The sequence below is a fragment of the Coturnix japonica genome, chromosome 2 (genome assembly GCF_001577835.2).
Source record: "Coturnix japonica isolate 7356 chromosome 2, Coturnix japonica 2.1, whole genome shotgun sequence".
NCBI lineage: Eukaryota > Metazoa > Chordata > Aves > Galliformes > Phasianidae > Coturnix > Coturnix japonica.
The window spans coordinates 13,153,066-13,172,908 of record NC_029517.1 but is presented as its reverse complement, the minus strand read 5'-3'; the positions used below and the strand labels follow the sequence as shown (position 1 = coordinate 13,172,908).

General features: G+C 45.1%; 1 long non-coding RNA gene across 2 annotated transcripts in view; it reads left to right on the top strand.

The window, feature by feature from the left end:
- The first annotated feature begins 3,921 nt into the window (after nt 1-3,921).
- LOC107308983 overlaps nt 3,922-19,843 on the top strand; it is a 36,781-nt gene continuing 20,859 nt past the window's right edge. For both annotated transcript variants that reach the window (XR_004306370.1, XR_001553022.2), the window contains exons 1-3: nt 3,922-4,398; nt 6,302-6,363; nt 16,172-16,342. This is a non-coding gene — a long non-coding RNA (uncharacterized LOC107308983). The remainder of the gene's footprint in view (nt 4,399-6,301; nt 6,364-16,171; nt 16,343-19,843) is intronic.

Here is a 19,843-nt window from a genome sequence, read left to right as displayed (position 1 = left end):
TCTATTGGATCAGCTGTCATCTCCATGCATCCTACCTTTCAGGAGCATATGAAGGTTTCTCAGGGCTGCTGGAGCCAAGCAGAGAAGATGCCAGTCATCCTAATGGAGTGAGGGCATGAAGCGCTCTGTTCCCTCTCAGCTCCTGCCTGGAACCAAGCTGATGTGTTCATCTGGCCCACAGACTGAGCGTATTCCATCCAGAGACAATAAAGTCGTATTGCTCCAACAGTGGTTGTTGCAGGTAAAAGTAAGGGATGAGTGCCTGCTCTGAAAGCTGTGCACCCAATAATGTCTTTGTACTGTTATATCAATTTTTATATGGGCAACTAATGTGACTGAAATAAAGATGTTAAGCCACCACTGGATAAGAGCCACACAACGCTGGTGAAGGGGAGAGGATGATCCTCTGAGTACAGAGGATGAGTGCCCACAGGGCAGCCTCCTTTACAGCTCAATACTGTGTTTTGGATTGTCTGAGAATCCTTGTTGCAGGTGAAACACCAGAATTTGGTGCCCTAAAAGTCTTTTTTTCTTTTCTTTTTTTTCTGAGCAAATAGTGGAACAATAGCAGAGTGGAAGATCTAACAGAAACCTTCTTTGGGACTGAGCTGTATAAGCTGGAAATACTGCATATCCCAATTAAATAGAAGCAGGCTGTTTGAACTGCTCTGTTTCAGTAAGCAAGCAGTGTATCACAGCAACACCTGAGGGTGTTGCTTTGATCACAGCCTGTCAGCAATTCCACTGAGCGCTTTGTTTATTAGAGGTTGGCTGAAGAAGATCCCTACATGCTGAAATTTAAGTGCAAACACTGACAGTCAGCAGAAAAGGGAATCGGGGTAATAGCATCTCACAGAGTACTACTCCTCTGTGGTATTTTTGTTTTAAAATCTGAGGGTTTTTTCACTCCCGAAAACTAAAGTTTATCTACCACCTCAAAAGCGCATTAATCCTTACTGTGTACTGGAGAAGAAAATCAAACATCTGAATTATTAAGAGAGGTGCCTGAATGGCTGAAAAACTACTCATCAAATTTTCATCCGTTCATTTTGTACAGTTTTCAGGACACAAACGAAGCATTCCTCATCCTGCCTTCCTACTGGACTCTAAGGTGGTTAAAGCACATCTAGTTGGCATAGAAGGCTGGGTGGGGGAGAGAAGAGAAAGGAAGTGTCACATCCTCTGCTGTGAATAGCTAACACGCCAGCAGCCACGCTGTGATGAATGCTTAAATCCTTCCTCTGCCTGCTTTGCAGCAAGGGCCTGGGATCGAGCCCTTCTGCTGTGTGCCTTAATCAGTGGGTCTCACTGCCCGGGTCTCTCTCAGACTTCCCCGCTGAAACCACTCTGCTTTGTACAAACTAATTAAATATTCAGAGGATTGGAGTGAAAAGAGATCTGTGCCTTGGGGTGGGGGTGCACATCCAGAAGGCCTGCTTCTAGGCTCTGCTGCCATGAATATTTAATCACTTTGTACAGAGGGGAAGAGTTTCAAAAGGAATCCCTGAAATTTCTAGCTGGGCAGCTTGGGTATTTAACAGAGAAGACAGAGCCTTGGATTAGAGCCCCTTTTCGGTACTAGGCAGCAGATGGGATTCAGAAGTAAAACCTTGTGAAATGCTTAGACCACTTTGTTCTTCTCAGCCTAATTTCAGAGCCCATGCATGTGACGTGGCATTCACAGGTAGGTACCACTCGCAGGTACTCAGCTGAGTGGAAGAAGACCTGTCTGCCTACCCAGATTGGCTCTGCAGCACTTCTCCTGCAGACCTGTGCAGTCACTGCCGGGCTTTCCTTGCTGGTATGGCAGCACTGCAGTTCCCTCCAGACAGCACATGAGCAGAGCGAGGTACTCACCCAGCTGTGCATTGCATAACAGACAGAGGGGAGAACATTTTCAGCACAGCAATGTCACTACAACTAAGTGCCTCCGAGACTTTTTGCTCTGGGCCTGTTATTCAGTAATGCAGTTTTGCACCTACCTGACAAGAGTTTAGCTATTGCCTTTGGCAGCAGCAAAGGTTTTTTGTCTGAATGGGTCCCCTTGTGCCAGCATGGGAACACAGTGCTGGGTGCCTTGTGTTGCAGTATTCTTTGTACTGTATTTCTCCTTAAGAGCACTCAGGATTCTTTGTCACTGCAATGTATGTACGAATAAAGAAATCTGCTTGTAGGTGTTTGGCCTGTTGTTCTGGGACCACAGCAACCTTCCCTATATATATTTTATAACTGAAAGAAAGGGTAATCATGTATCATAGAATCATAGAATGGTTTGGGTTGAAAGGGACATTTAAGATCATCCAGTTCCAACCCCCTGCTATAGGCAGGGACACCTCCCTCTAGACAAGGCTGCTTACAGCCCCATCCAGCCTGGCCTTGAACGCTTCCAGGGAAGGGGCATTCAGAACCTCACTGAGCAACCTGTTCCAGTGTCTCACCACCCTCACAGTAAAGAATTTGTTCCTGACATCCAGTCTAAGTCTACCCTCTTCCAGTTTAAAGCTATTTCCCTTCATCCCATCACTACATACCCTTAGGAAAAGTCCCTCCTCAGCTTTCCTGTAGGTCCCCTTCAGGTACTGGAAGGCCACTGTAAGGTCTCCTTGGAGCATTCTCTTCTCCAGGTTGAAGAACCCGAGCTCTCAGCCTGTCCTCTAGTTGGAGGTGCTCCACCTCTCTTATCAGCTTCATGGCCCTCTTCTGGACCCACTCTAACAGTTCAGTGTCCTTCTTGTGTTGGGGGTACCAGAACTAGATGCTGTGGTCCAGGTGGGGTCCTCGTGAGAGTAGATTTGAAGGACAGAATCATCTCCCTCAACCTGCTGGTCATACTTGTTCTGATGCAACCCAGGATACAGTTGGCCTTCTGGGCTGCAAGTGCACATTGCCAGCTCATGTTGAATCTTTCATCAACCGACACTCCCAAATCCTTCTCCTCAGGGCTGCTCTCAAGCCATTCTCTGCCCAGTCTGTATCTGTGCTTGGGATTGCCCCAGTGGGTTGGCATGGGTGCAGTCCTCAGGCTGGCCCAGGTCCCTCTGGATGGCATCCCTTCCTTCTAGTGTCAGTTGCACCACTCAGCCTGGTGTCAGCCAACTTGCTGAGGGTGCACTCGATCCCACTATCCATGCTGCCTACAGAGATGCTGAATAATGCCAGTCCCTGCACCAATCCCTGAGGAACGCCACTGGTCAGTAGTTACGGACTGTATCAATTCCCCCTATATCCTTATCTGTATATGATATATGTATCTATATCAACTAAACTTTAGTGTGTACAGCCTAGAAATGATTATTTCTGTCAATAATAAAACTCTCCCCACTAGCACCCCGACAAACTTCACTTATCTTATCATTGCATTATACTCTGCTCTTGTGAGGCCCCATCTGGAGTACTGTGTCCAGGTGTGGAGCCCCCAGTACAAAAAAGTTATGGAGATTTTGGAAAGGGTCCAGAGGAGGGCCACAAAGATGATCAGGGGGCTGGAGCACCTCCCCTATGAGGACAGGCTGAGGGAGTTGGGTTTGTTCAGCCTGGAGAAGAGAAGGTTGCGGGGTGACCTCATTGCAGCCTTTCAATACCTGAAGGGAACTTACCCAGGAGGGGAGTAAACTCTTCAAAAGGGCTGACAATAGCAGGACACGGGGAAATGGTTTTAAGTTAAAAGAGGGAAGATTTAGGTTGGATGTTAGGGGAAAGTTCTTCACTAGGAGAGTGGTTAGGCCCTGGAACAGGCTGCCCAGGGAGGTTGTGGATGCCCCGTCCTTGGAGGTGTTCAGGACTAGGTTGGATGGGGCCATGGGCAACCTGATCTAGGGTTGGAACTACATGATCCCTTCCAACCCGGGTCGTTCTGTGATTCTGATTCTGTGATTCTGTGATTGCAGTAATTAAACAAGCAGTTCATTATGGACGTCCTGGACTCAGGGAGATGCTTACAGAGGCGCTTAACTTTCAGAGCGAAGTCCCACCCCTGCTCAGTAACACGATTTCAGAGGAGCACAGCGGCTGGAGCAGGCCCCGCATCCCGACGCCGTCGCTTCCCCTCCGCCCACCAGCACTGCCTGGAGCCGACCGGCCCGGGACCCCGTAGCGGCTCGGCCCTGCCCCCCGCGCAGATGGCTCCGCCGCCACATGGGAGATGCCGGCCGGGAAATCTGTCGCCGTCGGCACAAGACAAAACCGCCGGTCGGCGATGAAAGGAGCGGGGAGCGGCCCCACAGAGCCCCCTCCGGAACAATGGCGGTCCCTCAGGAGCCCGCGGCCGAGCGCCGACAAAGGCTGTGGCTGCCCCCGGGCCGCAGCTGCCCGGTCCTGCAGAAGCTGCAGAAGTTCAGGACGCTGAACTTGTCGTGTGCTGAGGAGCCAGCCGAGCAGCACAGGTCATTAGTCACCCAGGTATTTACAGTGTTTTTCCTATTTCCTTTCTCCCATGGCCTCTGTGGTCAGCGGTATAAAATTCCTAGGCACTCCCACCTAAACACAAGTTTCCTGTTTATGCTCTCAGTGGCTTTTATGTTTAGCTGTTAAAACCTCGTTGTCTAAAGTACCATAAAACAATACGAACAGAGCCCGCAGGTGAGTGAGTGGGGGGAAAAAAAAGGATAGAGAGGAGAACATGGAAGGTGCCGTGTGGGAGCTGTGCAGTGTCCTCTGTGTGGGCCCAGGTGCACTGGTGCTGTTAGGATGGAGATATCAAACGGTTACAGGGGTTTCTATGTGTTTTCATTGCCTGCATCAGTTGCAGGCTGAGTGTTGGTGATGTCTGCTTCATCCTGGAACTTAGGAGAAAAGCTGGCAGGGAGAACCACGCTGAGGCATTCTGGACTGCAGCCCCAATGTACCTTCCCATTCTGCCACGGATCTTTGGTCAGAAAAGGCTGTTTTCAGGTTGTGCTGCCATCACAACAGCCATAGGAATGTAGAATCACAGAATCACCAAGGTTGGAAAAGACCTCCAGTCCAACCAACCACCCACTGCCAATGTTTCCCTGCTCAAGCATGTCCCTTAGTGCACCACCTAAACATTAAACCAGTTAAAGATGTGCTGCAGTGAGCATGAGTGGTTGAAAGCACTGAATCCATCATACTGCTGCTGCTCACCCTACACATTCAGGCAGCTCTCACTGGAGCTTTCAGGTGCGTTTTATCAGAATACATATGTAACAAGGTGATATTACACACTCACTGACTCATTTTTACTTTCCCTCAGATGTGCCAACTGTTAAATATAACGTTCTCATTGGCTTGTATTACCACAGAATTAAATAATAATTGTAGCAGTACAAACCAGACCTCAACCTACCAGAAAATTCATGCTTTGGGCTAACGTGGTTTCTGTGACAAGCTTTTATTCACAACACTGTGATGTAAGGGCGAAGTGTCAATATCGTCTTTGAATATTTGATTGATTTGGCTGGCCAGACACTTACAGCTATTTAAACACTGTTTTGTATATTTAATTATATCATACATGATGTCATTTTTCACTACAGACGCCTTTGACTTTTATTTCAGCCAGTAATTACTAAACAGTAATTAAGCTTTCACAACTGTAAGTGCTTGTCACGATCCCTGTATCCTGCTGAGCAGGTGACAGCAGGAGCAGCAAAGTTTATGTTTCACATATTTATTTGCTTTCAGATATTCAGATTTATTTACTTTCAGCTTATATATCAGTAATTTTTCTGTATACAGAGGAAGGACTGGGGCCAAAACATCACATTAAAGAGTCTCTGCATTCCCTTACAGAGATTAACGGGAATAAAGAATGGATTAACTGTGTTAGAAATCACAATATATATAGGGAGACCATTTGATGTATATAGATATGAAATGTATTACATGTATCTTATCTATATATATCAAATGTAAATATTTTATATTTGTCCAATGAAATTAATGGGTTTCTGAAATGTCTAGAAGATCTTCATATACAGTAACTGTGGTATCTTTTAGGCATCTCTGTTTTTATACTGGCAACTCTCTCATATGAGTGGTATCTCACTTCATATTTATTTTCTGAATAGTTACAGAGGACAGATGATCTTTTCCCCAAACATTATTAGGTTCTCTGTGTATGGCACACAGTGGAGCAGTGGCTGTTGTTCCATAGTTCACATTGGAGGTTTGATTTTTCACTATTCTGAACCTTCAGCAGCCGCCCCATGGAAATGACGCGCTACCTGGAGTGTGGCATGGACTAAATGCTTGTTTGTGGCTGGAGTGCAGCCGGTGGGCTCCGGGAGCACATTTTCAAGTGCATGTTTTGTCTGAAAGGCATGGGGTTCATCTTTTCCAGATCTGCTCCACAATTCAAGCAGAGCGCAGTAAGTGGGAACAACTGGGAGATCTGCTTTGAAGGTGAGTTCTTGATCCAAAGTCAGTATTGTTGATGCACTAAAGCATTCAGGCTTGGACCTACACATCACAGTGCTTTCAGATCCTCCATTTAAGGATCACAACAGCGTGTTTCCAAACCTCAGCTTGTGATAACTTCTTCAGAGCCCCGATAGAATGAGTTCTTTCCCTGTCTTCCCACAGTCCTCCCAGTCCCCAGCTGGCATCCCTCTCCCCCACTGCAGAGAGAAAATAGTCTATTTGTGAGCACTTCTCTGGCCTGGCTGTCAATGGAAAACAAACTCTGCAGACCAAGCTAATTCATAGATGTAATGAAACATTACAAAAAGCGGGAGAGGAAAAGAGAGAAGAGACAGGAAATCTTTTTAAAAGTCAACAAAAAGGAAATGCTTGAATATAGTCTTGATTCAGCAAATCCCTTTGGTTTCACATTCAACATCGCGGTGAAGGCAGCGGCACCTGGGCCCCGTGTAGGCAGAAGGTGGCTGGGAAGTGACTCACTGGCACAGGAATAGTGAGAGGAAGTTTCAGAACATGGGTGTGGGGGTTTCTGCAGGGAAAAGAAAGTCTCTCAGCTCCCACAAGGTTACAGACCTCCGTGTGTGCAGCAGGGCTGGCTCTGGGTATTTTTAAAGCTAGTATTTTCAAGAATCAGTGCTATGAACATCCGACCGGCAGTGCTTTTCTAACAGCAGCTGAGAAAGTAGGAAGGGAAAAGGCTGCTGTAAGACAAGCAATCAGAAACCTATTGAATTTACAATTGTACAAACTTTGCCAAGCTCAAAGCTGACCTGACCACTGGGTGGGTGCTCTGCAGTGTGACACAGCCAGACAGATACCAATGGGGTGCCCAGGCCAAGAGTGCCTGGAGCTGACAGTCATGAACTTTTCAGCTGATGTGGACCAATTTCTGCTTCCAGGTGGGAGTCAGACAAAACTCTGGCTTTGTCTGTTTCTGAAAATCCTGCAACAAAGCCTAGCTCAGCAGTTAGAGAGAAGCTTGGCTCCATCCCTGTGAATTTAATAGAGAACAAATCCATGCAAACCCAGACTTCACAGAACAGCCTTAAGAACCCCTGAAGCTAGGACTGCTGAAATTAATTTAGTGTCCCAGCTTATTTCCCTAGTATAAGTGTACAGTGGTTTCTCTCATGAAGTCAGTAGGAGTTTTGTAGCATTGCTACTTTCCATTATACACAGGTGTTCCTCCACTAGCAGATAAGCTGCATCCCTGACCCAAGCCAGCTCAGCCAGCTGCATGCAGCTCTGCTGGGCTGGGGCTCTCAGCTCAGCCCTGACCCATGGATCTGAGCAACCATGGGCTGGCTGCTCTGCTCCGCTGTGAGGTCGGGAGACATTCCAGAAGACTGGGGAGGGCAACAGATAGCAGTAACCAAACTGCATGCAAAGGGTATTTCTAAGCCTTTGAAACGCAGTTAGATGTGAGATGCGCGTGTGAGAATTCGCTCTCCACTAAGTTTACTGTTGGTTGTGTTTATTTTTAAACTGGAAGAAAACGATGAAATGCAGAAAACATCTGTTGCCCAAATACAAGTTGATCCTGAACAGCTCTAATATATACAGTCCTGGCTTGATGAAGGACACCACATGTACTGTGTATATACATTTGTACATGCACAGCCACACGCTGTATGGCAAGTTGTCTGTGGGATGGAGTCTTGGAGCTCTGTCAGGTCAAGGAGGGATGCAACTACGGAAATATTTTGGAGCAGTTGAGAGAAGAGATTGTATTGATAAGAAATCCAATGGAAAGGAAGTTAACAAATACTTGGAGTATACACAGTGAAGGATAAAAATAGTAAGCATGGAAAAAAGAGAAGCTCAAACTGCTGAGGACCTATAGAATAGGTCCCTTTACTCAAATGTTTCTACTTCCAAGCAGTGAATCTGTGTTCTTGGAGCTCTGCGCCTCTCAGTCTCCTGTCTCCTCACTTTCTGTGAGTTTATGTGGTAAGAGAACTGCCTCTATTCGTACAGCACAGATGTAACTTTCACGAGTGGCACAAGCAGCCTTACTCCTGTCCATCAACAACAGCACTATAATACTTTCTTCCCTATGGACTTCTGCATCCCACAAGATTCCCCAAAGATGCAGAACTGCTCTAAAAATGTCAGCCCACTGATAACAAATGTTCAGTTGTGACAGACACCCAAAAATGCCTGGGCTAAGACATCCTGGCTTCTGCAGTATTATTCTGAGCGTACAGAAGTGTTGTGTAGTTCCCCACTGGATTCAGAGCTGAATTGCCAGTTCTGCATTGAGGTTCATTTCAGGGCCAGATCTGGCACTTTCTGTATCTCAGTGATGTACAGCTGTTGACACCAGTGCCGTCCCAAACCAAACTGTGTGCTAAAAGAGAAATACACCAGTGAGTGCAGCTCTCCTTCCAGCACTTTGCAGGAAGGAGAGCACAAGGAGGATTGGGATGTGCCTCGCAGCCGCTCACACATGTAGGGGCTATCTCTGGCCATGGCTTTGTTCCACAAAGCTGCAAGAAGCTTCAGTACAAAGTCTGAAATTGCCTGTGAGGAACCAGCTTGCAGTTCTGGTCAAACGCACCCAGGTCACCAGACACTGAAGGCAGCCTGGGGCTATGTAGCCATGTCACCAGCAGCTCCTGGGAGTGTTCTGCAAAGCACTGCTGAGCTACAGTGGTCTGCCTCCTGTGTAGGCACAAAGAAATAGGGTGAACCAAAGGTGTCCCCAGATCACAGCAGTGAAAGACCATCCTAACAAAACCACTCCAAACTGAATGAGCACAAGAGAGAAAGTTGTAACCCTTCGGTAACGCCATCTGCACGACTGATGGCAGGTTTTTTAACAAAAAACAAATTAAGCACCTTCAAGCTGAAAACGTCACTAAGGGTCAAGGAACAGAGAATCCGCTCCTCCCAAGCAAGGCACTCCTTAATACGTGGCTCCCTATGTACCAAGAGGAGGCAGTACAAGGAACCATCAGCTCGAGGTGTGTGGGATGAGAGAAGAAGGAGCCCCAGACAGACACTGTCAGAGATCTGGCAGGGCATCCTGTCAAGCAGAGTGAAAATTCCAGACATCAGCAGTTTGGTCTCAACCTACTGCTTTGCGTGTGGGTTTTACTAACTCAAGCTTGTACAACAGATGCCACAAAATGTCCCCAGACACGTCTAAGAGAAAACTGACAAGCGGCTCCTGCCATCCTACACGTTTTATGGGCTTAATCCATAATGTGAGAGTTTGATCTCAGTCATGTAAATGTTTGAACTAAATGCTTGATTTGGACCTGGCTCCCCATCCTGTCTTATTTCTGCTTGGGTTTGTTGGGAATACAAACCTTCAGACTGTGGATGTGTCATCTATTTTGTTTCTGCTGACTTTGGCATGTGAACGTATCCTGCTTGTAAAGATGACAAAGCCAGCCCCCGCTGTGGCCAGCTGGATGTGTCTCATCAGGGGCTACCTCCTGTTAAATTAAATTGTTTTTTTCTTCAACAGAAGCCAGGAGACTTCTGCAATAAATGGCCCAAGATATTGGAATGCACCAAATCTCTAAGAAAACAGGTTGTCAAGGCATTACATATGGAGTTCGGGGAGTGGTGGCCCATGGAGCTGATACTCCAAAATGTTGTTTCTGGAATGGGAGCTAACGTGGCTACTGTAATGGGGATCAGCACCAGAGCTCACTGTGCCTTAATCTCCCTGAGCTGAAAGCAGTGTAGTCACCCACCAAATCCACTATTCTCACATTGTCTCCTCTTAAAACTGTTTATGCTGGTAATGAAATGCAAATGGCCCCAAGAGTATTGGCCTAGATGAGGGGCAGATGGTTGAACCCATGTGCACATTGCTCTCTTCAATCTGTTGCACGATGACTGCGTCACCAGTTAGAGAAGCTCAAGGAAGGCCTGAGAGTGCAAAGGATCCAGATGAAATATTACTTACCACATATTTGAGTAATTACTTCTACAGTGACATGATTCACTTTTCATTCTCTGTAAATTCCTTGGCGATGTACTCCTAGGAGCCCACTGTCTGTTCCAAAAGCTTTTGCATCCTCTCTTTAATGAGGATCAGATGCATCCTTTTAATTTGGACCAGCTTATTCAAGTTTGGGCTACTATAACACAACTCATAGAAATATATTATACATTCATTTGGGAAGAAAATAACAGTCTGAAAAGAGAACCGGGCCCATTGGAACAAAGTCATATTGACGCTATTCAACCTAAAAGCAGCCAAACAGAGCACTAAATGTTTTATATAAAGGGAGAAGGTATTTGCCAGTGTCGCATATGTTTCAACGTGTGTGCATACCCTGAATTCGTCCCACCACTTTCTAATCCAGGCTGGATCTCAGTTTCTCTTCTCTTTTCCTCTCCCTGGAATGGAGGAGGTCAGTCCTATGGACCAGGGTCCAGGAAGCCCAGATGTGTCTGAAAACAAGCCTTGCTTGCCATTTTGCCTCTAGATTTCCCTTCTGCACTGAACACCCGCTGTGAGTACAGACATATGTTTTTAAAGAGGCACAGTTTTGTCTTGCTGATCGCAATGTAATTAGAAAGCTATTTGGCGCATACAGGAACTTCTGTACTAATTTGGCACTATCCCATCCTGCTACTGGCAGCATTGGTTTTGCTCCCCGTTGGCGAGTCTCCTAGATGTCTTACAGCTCCTGGAAACATCAGCCATGCCTATTCAGGGAATAAGTCTGGCAGGATGCTGACACCTCATGCAGCCCATACAGCAGCAGTGTGGCTGTGTGATGTTGGCTCGTTATCAGACTCTATGATATCTTCTGATGGGGTATAGCATTATAGGGACAGGTGCATGGTTTGCATTATGAAAGCCAGCATGACATTTCCCATTGATGCAGCTTTATTACAGTGCTTTATCCAAGTTATGCTTTAAAATGGGGTTCTATTTCAATTCCTCATTATGTTTTTGCTAGGGAACCTAATGGAGAAAGCCAGCATTTTCCCCTTGGTCCTCATTTGCTTTAATAGGAAAAGACTCATCCAGATCATGAGTTATGGTGTTTCAGATTTCAAGGGTCTCAGGCATCCTTGTTGATGACCCGTGGGTACATGAGTCACTCTAACATGGCGGTCTCCAGCAGTCCCCTATCACTTAAACCAGTAAAGAGCATTGCTGCTTCTGATGTGGAGGTCATAACCTTTACAGAAAGATAAACCAAAAAAACCAAACTTGTGCCACTTTCCTTTTCTTGTAGTTGTTGTTGTTTGTTGAGAATTGACAGATTTTCAAGCTTCTTTCAACAGGTATGAAAACAAACAATTTACTTCCTTCTTTTAACAAAAACTTTGATTTTCATGCAGTATTACCACCACTGAAAAAGGCCACAGCCAATTAAAGGGATAACATTCTAATAAATGCATTCAGCTGCTTCTGACCCCTGGTTTGGACTAAATCCAGTCCCTGGGCCAGGCCTGTGCTGCTTCGAAGGGAAAATATTTCCCCTCTCATCATTTGCAGTCACTGGATCATTCATAAATGAAGGCTGCAGGTTTTGTTCTACCCGACTTATTCACAGTTCTCTTCATCTGCTTTAAGCGTGTTGCCTTTTAAATGCAAGCATACCATTTTCCTTGTTTTCTGGGACAGACAGAACAGGAGCGTCTGACTTGCAAAGATGTTGATCCTCTGTTCTCATGAAAATGTGGGAGGAATTAGGTCCTTCCTGCAGATTTGACTGCCTTCTCCAGAACCTAAGCTGTCATTTAAAAAGCTAATGAAGAGTTTAGCCCTTCTGGTTGCAAAGATAACTATGCATCAGTTTGTGTTTTGTGGAGGTTATCTTGTTTTGTCAAAGCCAGAGAAGCTGTAACGAAACCACAGAGTTATGAGCTTCCTCTGTTCATCTTAAAAGCTGCAAAACGATGCGTCAGGGATGCTGGTGCACCACAGACCTGGAGACAGAGAAGGGCTTTGCTGAGGAGAGGCTGTCTGAGATGTCGGCCTGTGTGGTTCTGCAGCCTTGGGGCTCCTCATTCCCCACTGGCACCACTTCCCTCAGCTTCGTCCCTCAGCCCATCCCCGCAGGGCTCCTTCATGAGTCCTGGCTGACACCACTTCACTTTCCCACATGGATTTATGAATCCAGACCAAAATATGACATTATTTGATAAACACGAGAGGCACTGACCCTGGTGGGAAAATGACAGGGAGGGGAAACTTTGGCAGAAGCAATTGGAAATACCATGGGAAGGAGAAGCAGGGCCAATGCTAATGAACAGTCTGAGTGCTCTGACACCCCTCATGCCAACCCAGGTCTTTCCAGGCTCCCAGCTCCCAGTGCATTGCCAGAGGGACTGGCAGGCTCCTGGATGCAAGTGACCAACTGCATCATCCTCATCCCACCTGCTCACTAGGGAAAGGTGAATAATTCAGATGTTCTTTTGTCAGGTTCACATTTTACAAGCAGTATCTGAACTCACAGTGGATGAGGAGCCATCCCTGTGTGCACGTGTGGCTACACGTGCTGTCACCTCCGTGCACCAGGGCACTGCATTCCCATCCTCTTCTTAACACATCCCCCACTTTACTGTCCCAGGCACATGTTGTGCTACCACTGCTCAGTATCTTCACTGAGCTGCTCACAATAATGCTCAGCTCTCTCCCCCCGAGATTACAGTTAATTCGGAAGCCATCAGTGTGTCAGAGCAGTTTAAATTATTTCTTTCAAACATGTTACCTTTTATTTCAAGTTCATCTGCCATCCTGCTAGGACAACCACTGGTGGTATTAGGGTTGTCTCGTGTTTCAAGCAATCCTTTGGAGCTTTTCCTTTTCTGAGCAAGCTTTTATCGGCAACACAGTCTGACATTCCATTGTTCGCCTAATTCTTAGCATTGTTTAAGCAAATTCACTGAAATGATCATCACGGTCTTGAGACATAAGAAATAATTCTGAAAATCTCTAAAGAACCCAACATGGATGTGTTTTCCTTATCTGGAATTCTGCATTCGCCTCCTCTTTGTTGCAAATAGATCCTCAGAGTAACTGAAGGCAACTGCTGCAGTGGATGTAAAGCACAGCCACCTGCACAAGGATAGATACAGAGCAGTCCTTACAGACATCCTCAGGGCACTTCGCTCCTAATGTTTTTCAACCTCAGGCTGCAGACATTTATTCCCCCTGCCAGCTTGTCTCCTCAGCAGTTGTTAATCCAGGACAAGCCTTTACCTCACCTTCTTGTTACCAGACTTCTTTCACAGTCTCATGGGTAAAGCCCTATTGAAAGCTTTTCAACACGCTAAATAAATTATATTCATCATCTTGCTTTAATGTACTGTGTTTTTTTTTAACTCAGAGAATTCTAGTTTAGAAGAGCGTAATTTACTGCTGTATATGCCACGATTATATTTCTCCATCAAATCATAAAGATTCATTTATTTTATGACTAATAATTTTCTCAGTTATCTACAAACTAAAGTATTGGATTCAATAATTATCCTTAGCTCCTCTTTTACATATGGGCTTCCACTGGTGCCTCGGCTTCTACTTCCTGTGAAGCAAAGTTCTCCCAGCTTTTTGATCCCAAGCTGCCTTCTGACATTACAGCAACCTGGTCAGCTCTTGGAACTGACTGCTGTGGATACAGACAGCTGCACTGAAATGAGGGCTTGCAGCTTCTTTTGGGTTTTTTTGATAGGAGATCATTGACAGAGGCCTATTACACTCCAAATGTTGGCCACAACTTTAACAAATCTTATTATAGTGATTCACTGGGTGTAATGCACTAGCTACTGTGGCACAGTTGTTTTGGTAAATGGCTTTATGGGGAACATTACTGCAAACTGAGGGAAACAAAAGCTCTGTGGGAACCTGAACGGTATAGAGCAGAGCACTGTACTTAGATATGAGGACTGTTATTAACCCAGTTACAGAAGCAGTTACTTGAATAATGAATGAGCTATTACTGCATGCTGTAGGCCGTGAGATTTAGAAAGAGGAGCTGAAAGTGTTCACTCAGAGCAGTGAAGAAAAAAGCAACCAAGGAAAGAGGAAGGCTGGTGTTTTCTTTGTCAAACATTTAACTCGTCTTTTGGGTTTGTCTGGGAAAGGTATTGAGAAATCTTCTCCTCAAAGACCATAATGAAAATTAGCACATATGGGGAACCATCAGAGACTGGAATATGGTTAGCCCTGAAACATGAAATTCCTAAACTTTTCTTCCATGCAGAAATGGAAGAATTCCCCACTCCCTCACTTGTACTCCACACAACACGGTGTTTTATCCAGCCTAGGACTGCCACAGCCAGGCTGTGCCAAAGCACTCACTTGACAGCCCTGAGCTCCAGCTGGGGTCTGAGTCCCCACTGCCTAAGAGATGCCCAGCAGCACCGAAGTGCCAGAAACTCAGTGACTGCAGTGCCCTGCTGGTTCAGGGCAGAGCCAGGGACACAGGAGCTGCAGCTATCCTGAGCCATATCCCATCACTTCTGGTTGTCCCTTCCTCCCACGATCCTTCCCTTTCTGGAGAGTCAAAGTAAATTATATAGTAATTTCTTCCTTCCTTGCCCTCGTATCAATAAAGTAATCCTGTTCACTTCCCAAGAGGTTCATTGGACCCCTTGAAGGCAGCCTGTTGCCAACAGACTGAAACAAACAAACAAACAAAACTTTTTTTTCTCTGTATTTTTATTTCTAGGGTTACTTTTGCAGCCAAAAGATAAAAGAAAACCCTACAGTAACTCCATGCTGTATTTTTAAACCAAGATTGATTGTTTCCTCTTGTGGATTTACACAAGAAGGACTTCCATTTCTCAAAGATGTCTGCTTAGCCCCCAAAACCGTCTGTTGGGTGGTGTGGTAGGGGGAGCTGCAGGGACCCAGCCCTGCTCCACGTGTGTGTCCTTCACCAAACACAGTGCCTGCTCCTCTCACAAAGAGAATCACCCTGCCATGTCCCAGCACCAAGTCTGCCTTCATATTTATGCTCATGTAGCTCATCCCTGTGACGAGGCCGAGATAAACACTCACCAAACAGGATGTGCTACAGAGCAACCTAGATCAGATCAGATCAGATGTGCTGCAGAAAGCAGAGGGGCTGCACCGCACATTGCTGGGAAGACCTCATTGCTTTGAAACTTCTGGCTTCAGCACACATTTTTTTGGGTTCATTTGCCAGGCCTTTTCCCTCCGTCTCAATTCATTTTTCCACCTAGAAAATAATCCTGGCTTTATACACTGACACAAAAGTCAGTGAAAGTAAGACTAGATTAATTTTTGTAGTGCAGTCATTCCAAGAAACAGCATAGCTAATATTGCGCCTGAGGGCAGAACATACGTGGACTGCTTTCATATTTTAATGAAAAGTATATTCCACTGAGTATTAACACTAAACAACATTACCTAGAGATATGTTAATAATAGTTTTGTAGCTTACTGAAAGATTAAGGGTTGACAATTCCCAGAGCAGCACAGCATTCTATGTAAATTCCTCCTAAACCCTAACAGCAGGACTGCAGAACTGATCATTCATTTGTTTTTAACATGTCAGCAGGGAACGGCCACTGAGACGAAACATCTCATTTTCAAGAACATCTTCGGGGATGATGGCAAATCATAGACACCCGCAGCGATGCGCTCGGCATTAAAGAATACAGTGTAAAATCGAATATGACAAGCAAAGGACCTGTTTTGTTTTCTTGCTTTTTTCTTATAAATAGAACAATAAATTTGCTTATAAGCTAGATAAATTGTGATAGGATGTAATATTCTGTACTGTGATGTTCTGGTCCAGTGGCTTAGAATAACTAAAGAATCTTATTTGGTTTTTTACTTTAGAGAATGTAAACTCCATCACCGTCACAGCTCTCAGTCCACATCAGTTACTGAACAGAAACCGATACTGTGCGAGATGAAGAAATAAGAACCCAATGAACAGCAGAACAGCTTTATGCAACTGGATTTCTTTCATTCTTGTCCTGGAGTTTCCTGCTGCTGGTAGGAAAAAAGGTAGGACACTTTTGTGGAGTCTTGTTTTTCTATGACATAAACAAAGAGGATTTTTTTGTTGCTTTGTTTTTTTCTTTTTTCCATTTAATCATTTTTATTTGAGATTTTTTTTTTTTTCAAATAAAAAATTCCTAAACCTTGCATCGTGTCACAGAAACAGCCCCAGGACCAATGCATGGCAGTGACGCAAGTCTTTTGCTGAAGTAAAACACAAACACTTCAACAAAATCAGTCCTCTTTCCGTCAAAGCAACAATAAATTGAGAATTACCCTACTGGTAAATGTGCATCCAAAGTCCACAGAAGGTACACAGCAATTTAATGGCTCAGTATAAGATTTCCCTTGCAAAGAATGGCTCTGTGTTTTTATTTCCTTTGGCAATAATGACTCTGTAGAATATGTCTATTTGCAAAAAAAGGCAGACAGACAAAGGAGAAAATAAGGGAAGGGAAGGGAAGGGAAGGGAAGGGAAGGGAAGGGAAGGGAAGGGAGGGAGGGAAGGGAAGGGAAGGGAAGGGGGAAGGGAAGGGGAAGGAAGGGAAGGGAAGGGAAGGGAAGGGAAGGTGAGGGAAGGGAAGGGAAGGGAAGGGAAGGACAGGGAAGGGTCAAGAGAAGGGAAGGGAAGGGAAGGGAAGGGAAGAGAAGGGAAGGGAAGGGAAGGGAAGGGATCACACAGAGCTCTATAGCTCCCAGGTAGAGACTTAGTTGCATATTTTAAAGACTTTCGTGTCAGTCCCTCACTTTATCTGGATCCGCATGGCTTCAGCAAATTCAGTATCACATCACAACATTGAGACTTCAGCTTTCCTGCCTCACTGAAGTCTCCATACTATGCAGTGGGTCATGAGTTAGACATACTTCAGTGTTTAGGGTTATGGTGAGAACTTCTCACTTTCTCTCATGCCTAGGCCTTCATTTCAAAGCAAAGGACTGGCTGGGGCAGAGCGTATGTGCCTGGAGTGCAGCAGGATCCCAGCAAGGGCTGATTCCTCCAGCAGACACCTGCAGCAATTGCCTTGAAAATAAATCTGTATAGTGAAAGGAGAGGGGACCGATATGTAAAGAGAGAGGAACAGAGACAATCTCAGTACTTCCAAAGACAACCTGAGACTGAGCTCATAAAACTTGAAGCAAAAGAGCAAAATGTTCTTCAGCAGCGCAAAAGAGAAATTAGAAATGAGGCAGTATGGATCCAGAATTTGCCTTGGTTTCCAACAAGGGTGATGAGTTCAATCATGAGAGAAAAGACAGACAATGGGAACAAGAGCTGGAAATCATGGTGGAAACAAAACTCAAGGAGTTCAGTGCACTTGATTCAGAGAAACTGGATGATCTCACCCCAATGTTCTGAAAAATACTGGCACAAAAAAATGGCAACTCGGGTGTTCCAGAAGGAAAACAAAGTGCTCAGATCTAGTCTAGACTCATTAGTGTGTCTCAGTGGTATTCAGGGTTTAAAACTGATTCTGGAGGAAATGATAATTAAATATATGAATGTGAAAAAAAAATGTGATAAAACACGAGTGATTTTAAGTTAGCTTCTGCCAGGTTATCTACCTAGCAAAGAGAATGTTCCAGTTAAGCTCTCTGGACTTCAGTAGGTTAAATTGCTCTGGGTCATACGGGAATCCTTTCTTAGAGATGGAAAATATAGGGTCAATTGCAAAAGTGAAAGGTGAGTGAAAAGCTGGCTTATAGATAGGAGCATGGAAGGAAAAGGAGACAATGAGTAATCCTGAAAGAAGTATGTAGCTGGAGGGACGTTACTGGGCAAGACTCCAAAGTCTTAATATTTTGATAATGGCTTTGTCAAAACCTATAGAACTGTGCGGATAAATTAGGTAGTGACCTAATATTAGGGATCACATCATGAATACTGAGGAATAGCAGAGTACCATACAAAAAGACATAAATGACTCTTCGGGCTGTAGTAAAGGAAAGGGGTGAAATCCTGTAGTACCAAAAATGAGATCATGCACTTGGGAGCACATTCCCCAGTTTTCAGTCAGACCCAGTACTGGCTTCAAACACAGGGATTTGCACAGTCATGCCAACGTAACACAAGTGTTATCTAATGTTATTGATAAGAGTGGCAAGGAGGCTCCAAAACATGTTTTAATTACAGAACATAAACCCCAGTGCTTTTTCCCACCCAAAGCCAGCAGAGGGAACGTGTGGTACTTTGCTCCAGGGTAAAAGGGCATCCCATAGCAGCACTTCACAAACACCTCCTGTGGATCACTGCTGCCGGCACAGGACCAGCACGGCCACTGGAGACCCCTGTGCTGGCAGGGACCTGCCACCAGCTGCTGACCCCCCAAACAGGGCAGTGTCACCATACAGAGACTGGGCACCAGGCATGGTGGGGCCACAGGAGTCTCAATGGTGTCAGGACACGAGGGCTGCCTTACCACAAGTTTCTCGACAGTCCTGTTCAGGAACAGGGGGTTTGGAGCATGTTCAGCAACAACAGATGGTCAGTCTCAAGGGACAGGCTTTGGAGCAGAGCTCTCCTAAGTCACTCAGTAAAAAATAGCAGTAGCTATTTTTCTCCTCCAAAATGGGTGTGGTTGGCACCTATTTGGTCAGTTTTCTTGCACCATGAAGGGTATGGGCACAGCTGACAGTTTGCAGGGCATTTTCTTCATGAGGCTCAGGAAAGCCTCAAGGAGAAGCAATAGCCAAAACACAGGTGGAAGCCAACTCTGAATTTGTTCCACTGACATATTGCTTCGCTGCCACAGAGTAAGCAGCCGAATCCAGATCTAAGCATATGTCTTTACAAAATAACAAATGCATTTCCCAGAGCCAGAGATGCTTTGCATGAACTGAACAGAGGCAGTTTGGGTTAACTTGGCTATAGATCCTCCACAGAGCCAGAACTTGAGTCTTCACACACAGTGGGGTAGAGGAAATGGAGCCAACTTTTAGCTTGCTGAGTAGCTGCTAAGTAGCATTTAAAATAATCTTTGTAGATCATCTGCAATGAGTAAATCTGATTCTATAAGGATCTCTGAAGGACTTAAAAAGTAAGAGCTGTCAATACCAAGTTATAGTGAAGAAAGTAGAAAGCCAGCTCTGCATGTGAAAAAACTATTAAAGCACCAGTAATGAGTCAGAGAATAACCCACCCCAAAATCTCCACAGCCAGAAAAATAAATTTAGAGGATATTTTTCAGCTTTGAAGGGAAGAGTATCATAACTTTATCCAGTTTCCATGTCATGACCTCAAAACTGAAGTTAAAACAACAACTTTGCATTGCTGCTGCAATACCAGGGCTTTTCTGTAGGAAATGAACAGAAAGAGTTCGTCAGAACAACGGGAGTCCTGATGACATGTTCCAGCAAGGAGCTCAGTAAAGACCCCACCACATCTATAATACATGGCTTATAATCATGTTTTAAATTTATTGTTCAATTACAGCTTCAGGCTCTTGGAGTTCACTGCTGCCAAGAAGTATATATGGCATTAAATTATGGAATATTTTGTTAAATATTTTA